Source organism: Euprymna scolopes, chromosome 24, assembly GCF_053919585.1.
Source record: "Euprymna scolopes isolate OS-2025 chromosome 24, ASM5391958v1, whole genome shotgun sequence".
NCBI lineage: Eukaryota > Metazoa > Mollusca > Cephalopoda > Sepiida > Sepiolidae > Euprymna > Euprymna scolopes.
This window is the reverse complement of record NC_136505.1, coordinates 91,371,271-91,381,067: the sequence shown is the minus strand read 5'-3', so window position 1 is coordinate 91,381,067 and position 9,797 is coordinate 91,371,271. Positions and strand designations below refer to the sequence as shown.

At 35.0% G+C, this 9,797-nt stretch overlaps 1 long non-coding RNA gene across 1 annotated transcript in view; it reads right to left on the bottom strand.

Moving 5' to 3' along the window:
* Nucleotides 1-293: 293 nt before the first annotated feature.
* The window catches only part of LOC145246845 (uncharacterized), a 121,255-nt gene continuing 111,751 nt past the window's right edge, over nt 294-9,797 (bottom strand). Inside the window, exon 2 of the long non-coding RNA XR_013863196.1 lies at nt 294-780. This is a non-coding gene — a long non-coding RNA (uncharacterized LOC145246845). The remainder of the gene's footprint in view (nt 781-9,797) is intronic.

The window sequence follows — 9,797 nt, the reverse complement described above, 5'->3', positions numbered from 1 at the left end:
CGTCCTAATATGTTGTTTTTTTTATCCATGCTTAACCTTGTGCCTATCACTCCTCCCCGAAGTAGATGTAAATATACCAAGAGTTTTGACGACGAATAAAATAAGTCAATGACAGACTGTAAAATCACCAGGCTGTCTGAAGATACTGGCTTCTTGACCTAAAATGCATCAAACATTGATGTTATTGATATTTTTTCCTTTCTTCCCCTTTGAAAAACTCAGTCATGTTCTGCAAAGACAAAAACAAACATTTTCCTCCGCAAAACAACAAATGAATATTTGAGGATATAAAGAACTTTAAGCATAAAAATCTTTTATTGCAAAATGATCAGGATTCGACATCAAATAACCCAAATGGCTGGATTTGACATTTAATAACGCAAGTGGGTTGATATGCCGTAAAACAGCAGGCCAAATAAAACAATATGAATAAATATTTAAAGATATAAAAAATCTTTAAGCATAAAATCTTTTAATACCAAAATGATTGTATTCGCCATTAAATAAACCAAGAGGGTTGATATGCCGTAAAATAAAACAAGTAGATTAAATCGTAAAAAAAAAAAAAAAAAAAAAAAAAAAAAAAAAAAAAAAGCAAATTCTGTTTCTTCTGAAATACAAACCAAGAAGTGGGGGGGGGATTAAGATTCAACTTAAATCGTATTTAAATTATGATTTAATCGTTTAAAGGATTAAAGGATTAAGAATGTCTATAGGATTAAAACAACGATGATCTCTGCGGATTTAAACTTCGTCCTTTTGTAGCTCTGTATTCAGAATCTGAAAAAAAAAAAAAAAAAGAATTTTATTATTATATAACTAACACACAACATTTTTTTTCTTTTTTGTTTTTTTAGAAATATTCAAATCTTTTCGTGAATGCTATTTTTTTTAACTACAGGGTGGTCGCAAGAAAAGCATTTAATTTGTCGTCACACGCACTCTAGCTCACCGGAAGTATTCTTTGTTTTCATTTTCAAAAGAGTCGGAAGCCTTCCTTCAGTCTTGAAAAGCAATAAATACTCCCTGTAATGGTAACTGGGCATGAAATTGTAAGACAAAGGCTACGCAATCCCCAACTCCACCTCCCCTGAGTCGTCACTGCTTGAGTCCAGTGGTAAGAAGCCCAGGACATTGAAAACAATGCCGAAATTGTTTTGTTTTTTTTTACATTTTCACCCCAAACAAGGCACATTGTCACTTTGGTGTAGGGGGCTACTATCAGGGACATAAGCTACTGGGGTACTATGTAGGGAGTTGGGCAGTAAGATGTCGGTTCACATTACACTTGAACTTCTGCATGTCAGTACAGTTGGGGAAGCTGGGAACCGGAATGGAATTCCAAAGTCTAGTGGTTCTTGGGGAAGTAACTACTGGAGTAGAAAGCTCTCCTACATCTAGGGAACTCCACTGTGTAGAGGTGGAATTTAGCTGTTTGTCGGGTTTGCCGAGGGTATTTACATTGGGGGGGCACAAGTGCTTGCAGTTCGTCAGAGCATTCATTATGCCGTATATTTGGAAGAGTTATACTAAGGAAAAGAGACGAAAATCCAAAATTATATGACATTTAGAATTGAAAACTTATTTTATTAAAGAAATTCATCTTTAAAAAATTATTTGGTTAGTTACTACATGATAACATTAAAAATCGTGTTTACTTTTTGATAACATTAAACGTTGCAAATGACCATTTGTCATATGAAGCACGGATCTTCTTTTTTTTTCTAAATTTTACATAGTATTTTTGCAGGTTTACAGCGATTAAAAATACCAACTTTGTAGGTGTTTGTTGTGTATCTTTCAAGTTTTAGCTGGACATACAAACACACGCAAAGACATATTGTTCTTACAGTTAATAAATATAATCCAAGACATGTGCTTTTGCTGCATTATTTGTTCCTATCTGTTATATGATCTTAAAGGAGATCTCCTGGTAAGGCATTAATTTGGAAGCTTTGGAGTTGCCTCGTACTCCCAAGCCCACTCTACCCGGAAGAGTTGTAGTACATACAAGGCTTCCATCTATCGGTGAAATAAACTTTGTCCTGTTCACAACACAACTGCCTCTGACACCTTCGGGCATATTGGGCATATTCGGGCATATTGTTCACCCCTACCCTGTCCCACGACCCTGAAATCCATCTTTCGCATTTATCTCAATCATTTTTTGTCTATTCGTTTCCCAGCCGTATCAAATACTAATCTCTAACTGCACTGATTTTTCCCACGTCTTATAATCAGATGAACCGGTTATGCATATTTTTAATTGTAAACGCATGAGTTTTCATACATTAAACATTATTAGATAACGGATACAAGCAACAATGGGTGCACAACATAAAATAAATAAGAATGGGATTTAAATGAGATTTAAAAAAAAAACAATTTGGTTCAACTCACCTTATAGTAAAAATCAGTACTCAAATATTTAGAGAAATATGTTTTGATGAAATTATAATTTCCTAAATATGTATAATCATATATATATATATATATATATATATATATATATATATATATATATATATATATATATAAGTGGAAGTGTCTGTGTATGTGTCAGTGTATCTGTGTGTCTGTGTACATTTCCTTACGCAATAACTCTGTCAATTTTTAGTCTACAGACTCAAAATTTGATATACAGGGTACTGAGATTTTGGAACATCGATGTAACCAGTTCTTGGCCAGAAATTTAGCGATTAAGGGGTCAAAGTTCAACAATATGACCTTTGAGAACTCTACCAAACTCCTCCGACAATTTTGGGTCTACGCACTTGAAATTATAGATATAGGTACTTTGGACATGGATCTAACTTAATAAATTGATTTTGCAAATTTGATTGCTCATGGAAGTCTCGTTTAATTAATTTTTTTTTTTTTTTGGTAGAGAGAGAAAGTGGTTGTAGCGAGACGAGTTTTTGTTGTGAATGTTTGACAGGGAAGGGGGTTATAGATTGGAGCTCAGTCATATGCCAATAACGATAGAGTAGAGAAAGAATAGCAAAGTCACAAAGTAGTAGGGATGAGGAAAAGGGTATCACTCACTAGATTTCAAAGTCGGTTTGCATGAGCAACGTTTCTGGTCTACAACTGTCCGCCTGTGGAACACAATACCGTGGGGCTGCTTTCCAGCTGACTACAACATGGTTGTTCTCAAGTTCCATGTAAACAAATTATTGTTGAGCCACCGTCTTAAATAATAAACAGCTAAGTAAAAAATGCTAGTCATCTATATTTCATTCATACCACGATCTACATCACAATTTGGCCAGCTTTGATATTGTCTATATAAATAAAACAGTAGATGTATGTGTGTGTCTGTGTATAAATATTTAACCGATAAACTACTGGTCGCATAGCACTCAAATGAACAACAAATAATAATCATACACTAAGAATGGTTTATAACGAGTAAAATCTTTGTTTGGATGGATAAATAACGCGTTCAGAAATATGTTGGCAAGTTGAAATGCAAAATATTCATTTCAGCTTGCCGACATATTTCTGTTACTTTCGCGCATGTGCAAATTCATTCATGGATTGAAGGGGTTTAATTTTAAGTCCTGTTTATCTATCTGTCGATAACTCAACCAGTAGGGAATGTGACTGGAGTGCTAAATATTTTGGTTTCGACTCTAGCTGAGGACACCCAAATCATTTTTTTTTTAAACTTTTGCAATCAGTACTATTTACTAGCAGGGAGACCCAACGTTGCCCGGGATTGAATGATGATCAACGAATGTTTCACACTCTCATATTTTTTATTGTCATCGAATTCGGTGAAATCGACCATTTTTCAATCAAATTGATTGATCGATTGCACTTGTTGAAGCCTATCACGGTGCACCGGGAACAAGTTTCACATACCCCCCCCCCCGCAGTGACAGTCCACAAGACATCGTATTTTATATTGCCCTGTAGAAAACCTACTGTCGACTTTATAAAATTATTTTAACAGTATGAATTAAAGTTTAAAATGCAAAAGTTAACTAGCATGGTTTAGAAACGTTAATTTCGAACGCCTTCCTGCTTATGTGCTAATAAAACTTCTCAGATGCACTCGTGATGTTAGGCGGAATAAGGTGTTAACTTCAAAGTTCCTTCTTTCATCGGATTTTTTCGATTATCAATTCATACAAAACCTATCTAAGAACACTGCCAGATACATAAAGTACATTTGTGAGAAATTTCATAATAATCGACCCAGCCAGTTTCGAGTCCATAGAGAACGAACACACACAAAGTTCTTTTTAAATAATAGTAGAAAATAGATAGACAAATAGATAGATAGATAGATAGATAGATAGATAGATAGATAGATAGAGAATTGGCTTTGTAATAATAAATAAAAAATCTGAATGAATTAAAATATACTTAAGCATATTTAACTACCGGGCAAGGTCGGACCACCCCAGCCCCCGCTAGTGTTAAAAATACACTTGGGGGGGGGGGGGTGATCTATAGATTTTCCTTTTACTGATAGTTTTAAAATCAATAAATATTTATTATTTCATCATTAGTACCAACAGTGGTAGATTTTGTTTTAAACAAAATCAAATTAAAAAAAAAAAAAAAACAAAACTAAAAGAATCGTTTTTAGCATCGGAAAATAGGCACAATTTTTTTCGATTTCGATATTTTGGATTTCCGATTCCGATTAATTGTCCCAGCACTAATATATATATATATATATATATATATATATATATATATATATATAAGCTGAACGCCCGGCATTACCCGGCCAAACAATATGCTTCAACATGATATTTTAATTTATGCAGATTGCGTATGTATGTATTATAGAACAGATCCTCTATTGATTATTATATATTACGAGAAATAATTTGCCCAGTGGAATAATCCCCCCCCCCCAATTTTTTTTTTTTAAATACAAAAATAATAATGATAATATCGTTCATCAAATTCCGTCAGTATTTGTTTACAAAATCACGTCAGCTGATATTTGGACCTGATGATGAATGCTCTGGAAAAGTCACTTCTGATTAATGTTTGCTTTTAAAATATGGTGACGAAGAAATGATTGTGATTGCGGCGATTTTAAATAATAATACCTCTTCTTTTATTGTAAATTGAACTCATTATCAAGAAAAGATTAAAATAAAATGGTGAGGTATACCCGGGCTCATTCGATCTGTAGACAAATGCTCTACCACTGAGGCTATACTTTCAGATGTAAATAACCCTGCTTTTTTTTTTTTTTTTTTTTTTTTTTTTTTTAAAGAAGAAATCATTTGTTAAACTTTTATTATCTCCTTGCGGCTGGAACCTATAAAAATTCCCTCTGTGTCTCTAAGAAAAAAAAAAACATCTATTTTTAGGGTCGAATTTTTTTCAATTTTCGATATTTATCGGATGAATTTCTGTACAAATCATGTCTAAGAACACTGCTAGACATAAATTACCTTCGTATAAAATTTGCAAATGATAAGCACAGCTATTTCGGAGTGGGGGATGCTCTTTTCTCTTCCCTGCAACCTCTTTCTCACAGAAGAGACGTTGCGAGCCTGCCTCTGCTTTGTCGTTATTTTCATGTTAAGTGCTCATCTGAGCTTCAATCTATGCCCCCCCTCCTCACCAGACTTTCACAAAAAACACTCGTCTAGCCAAAACCACTATCAACAATTTCCCACATTCTTTATCTGTGCTTAAACCTAAACGTAGATTCCATGAACAATGCTTCTTTCTAAGAACTGCACGCCTGTGGAATTCTCTTCCGTTTGCTTGCTTTCCAGCTGACTACAATGTGATTGTCTTCAATTCTAACGTAAACAAGTTCTTCATGAACTGTTCCCCTTAAGTAATCCAATTTACAAAATTCCCACTACTTATGTTTACTACGCTATAATCGCAATGACTAATGTAGACCCATTAACCCTTATTCTTGAGTGGCCTCCGGGCCTTGATAAGTGGTAACTCCTATGTAAAAAAAAAACTATGAGGACGGAACTCTCTCACACACACACACACACAGACACACACACACAAAGTGGTCATATTTAACAGAGAATTGGCTTTGTAATAATAAATACGAAATCTACATGAATTAAAATATATTTAAACGTATTTAACTACCGGACAAAACCGGACAGCCCCTGCCCTCGCTAGTGTTAAAATAAATTGGATCCATACATTTCTTGTGAAAGCAACATTATACGATTACTTACATTAGAAGGTTAATCTTGAAAATTAAACCATCAGGCACGTCCGATTTTAAATTTCACGGTTTGCAGGAGGTGGGCAGGGAAGAAATGGAAGAATTTTTAATTTATCTGATAAAATTCTGATTCTTGTCGACCTCAGTGCAAACGAAGTGTCTGGGGGAGGTTACATGGTCGTTGGGGTTTCTGTGATACGTGCTCGACACAAACGATCGTGTTACACTTCAAAATAGTTAGCCCTCTCTTTAAAAAAACATTTACCTGATCGTAGAAGATTGTTTTGGACCGATCTGATAGAACTCGGTTTGCAGTTGAATAAGCTGGTAAACAGCAAAATAAATAAATGAATACAATAAACAAAAGTTCAGCTAGAATTCGTCACTGTTAACTTTCTCTCTCAACTTCCAGCATGCGTTCTCCCCACCACATCTGCCAACAGGCATTTTATTAGAAAATTGACTTCACTCCATTTGCATATGTGTGCAGTGGAAGATGAGATCTCGTGCGATTCCAGGAGACTACACCTTATAAATTCATGGCCGCCATCTTTAATGTCTCTCTAACAGATCCCACATAAAGGTAAGGCATAAAGCCACACAAGGCACACACGCATGGACGCTTTCTTCTTTGCTTATTACATTCAACTCTATGGCCTTTTTGGTCAAGATCAAAGTGTAGTATCTGTTCTTCAGATGCTGCACTTCCATTTATTGTTCTCTTTCGGTGGAGGATCAGTCCTTTACGACTGAGACAATTTATTTTATTTTTGTACCTTTTCTCCACATTAAAAAACGACCCTGGTGTCTAACTCTGTCCCGTGGGGAGGCAGAGTAAATAGGTACATTCAACTCTACACGGTTATAGTCAAGATTGTCTGTCCTTTTGTACTTCCGGTTTCTGCTTGATGATTAGATATAGTCAAGCGGACAAGAAAGCCATCTGTTACATAGGCAAAATAGGGAAGGATTTCCAACATCACAAGAAAGCTATTCTTAGTATGAGAAAAGGTGGCGAGACTTTCTTTCATGTGATATGAGAGGAAAATAGTTATTAATCAGGTGGAACCATATCTTGTTTGTCGCTGGCTGTGAAACAGAAATCATAAGTAAAAAAAAAAAAAAAAGCAGACAATCTTCACAATAGGGTTGAACGATAAAATTGTTGCTACAGAAAAGACATGATTCCATTTCCGTTTAATGAAAACCGGTTTTCTTTTATTGACATCTGGAGATATAGCTCAGTTATAGAGTATTCGACTACAGATCGAATGATCCCGGGTGTACCTCACCATTTCATTTTATTTTTTAAGTTCAATTTACAATAAAAGAAGAGTACCATTTAAAATCGCAGCAAATCATTTCTTCCGTTGTATATTTTAAAAACTAAACATTAATCAGAAGTGACTTTCCCAGAGCATTCATCGTCAAACCCAAATATCAGTTGAGATGATATTGTAAACAAACATAGACGGAATTTGATGAACGATAATATCATTATTATTAAAAAAAAAAAAAGATTGCGAATTAATTCACGGAGCAAATTACTCTTCGTAATATATAATAATCAATAGAGGATTTATTCTATAATAATACATACGCAATCTGTATAAATTAAAATATGTTTAAGCATATTGTATGACCGGGCAACGCCAGTCGTCCAGCTAATGTCTATGTATATATATATATATATATATATACATTATATGCATATATATATATATATATATATATATATATATATATATGAATATATATATGCATATATAACTACTTAATTTACTCACATAAAATTAATATACGAAAGTATAGATTTATGCGTAAACTTTAAGTATTTACTTCAAAAGTGCTCAATAGGGAGGTAGAGCTAGTTAGTAAGTTATAAAATGTATATGGCGATTAAGTTACACTGAATATTCCGCGTTTCATCCACTCTAGGATTCTTCAGGCATACTTATGTGTGTATATATATATATATATATATACACACAGAGTGACCAAAAAAAACAAAACAAAATCTAAATGGAGGCCATCTAGAACATATGCTGTAGAACGGAGAAAAAAAGGCCAAAGACCCTAGTGTTTTGATGTGATGTTTTGAATATAATAAACTAATTATTATCAAAGTTTTATTGCATTCAGACAAAACACTAAGAAATGGGGCCTAATTAGAGTCGGAACCCGTTTTTTTTTGGGGGGGGCTCATCCTGTATATATATATATATATATATGTTAGGTCATGTCATTTGCTACTGGTACCATGTAACCCAGTACTACCTGCCTCATGGTCGGGTCACTGCCGACTAAACTGGTATCCTCACCAGACTTGTTTGGTGGGGAGGGTGGCTAGTCTCCCTGAAGGATTAAAAATAAGACCTTCCAAAGGGCGAATGAACCCTTTTTCAGGGTCAACGGCCAACTAGCACCGTGTGTGTTTGTGTGTGTGTTGGGGTGGAGAGGACTCCTGTAAGCCGTGGTGAAGGCAACCTTTCTAGGAGAAGCAAATCTCTGATTTAAAAAACCATAAAGTGGGAGACCAGTACTCGCATTAAGCTGGTCTGCAGTTTAACTTGCTACGTGCTATCTTGCTCTTGCTTGTTGCTGGATCTCAACATTTTGAACCGAGAGAGAGACTTAGCTGTCGTACAAAGCTAGGACTCTGTAACATCATTTGTGTATAGATACCCCCGCAGGCATTTGTCCATAAAAGTGGTCCTGTGGCGATGGAAAAGTTTTGACGCGTGGAGGCTTGAAATGCTGGAAGCATGTAATAATTGATCTCGATGACCATCTTCAGTGTCATGCTTGCTTGAGCATGTGAATTCACTGGTACGACTAAAAAAAAAGTAATTTTTGGGCTCATGGACTTTAAGTGTCTGAGGGAGTGGCACTCGTCTGGCAAGACGTTGCAATCATCATATATATATATATATATATATATATATATATTGTGCATTGAGAATTTGTAAATTACAGACGAGCATCATAAACCCCAATAAAGGTGATTTTCATTTTAGGAATTCACAGTATTTTCAAATATATATATATATATATTGTGCATTGAGAATTTGTAAATTACAGACGAGCATCATAAACCCCAATAAAGGTGATTTTCATTTTAGGAATTCGCAGTATTTTCAAATATAATCTTTTATCAATGAGTGTTGTGTCAATTTTTAATTCAATTCGATAAAATTCTTGACTTGCTTCAAAGTTTCCAGTCGAATAGAGATCACAAAAGCTATCAATGATGAACGCCATCATGGACGCAAACCAACAGTCTAATAAATGAAGTCACAGAAATGCTTCCTCAGCCATGAACAACATCTCAGGAAGAGATCAGATTACAGCTGTGGGTTAAATAGCTAGAAAGTGCCCTTCCTCTTAATGACATCGAAATCTCCTCTTCTGAGGGCTTCTTGGTTCAGAAGCACTCTGACTCCAGTGGAAAACAATCAACCAGCTGAGAGCAGGAATGAAGCGATCAAAATTTTACTATGACGAGATGAGGTTATAAAACTGTCGCAACCATCTGCGAATGTGGAGAAGACCCTATTAAGCAACATTGCCTTTTCTTCTCTCTATTGTCCAACTGGTGCAGCTTGAAAGATCACGCAGA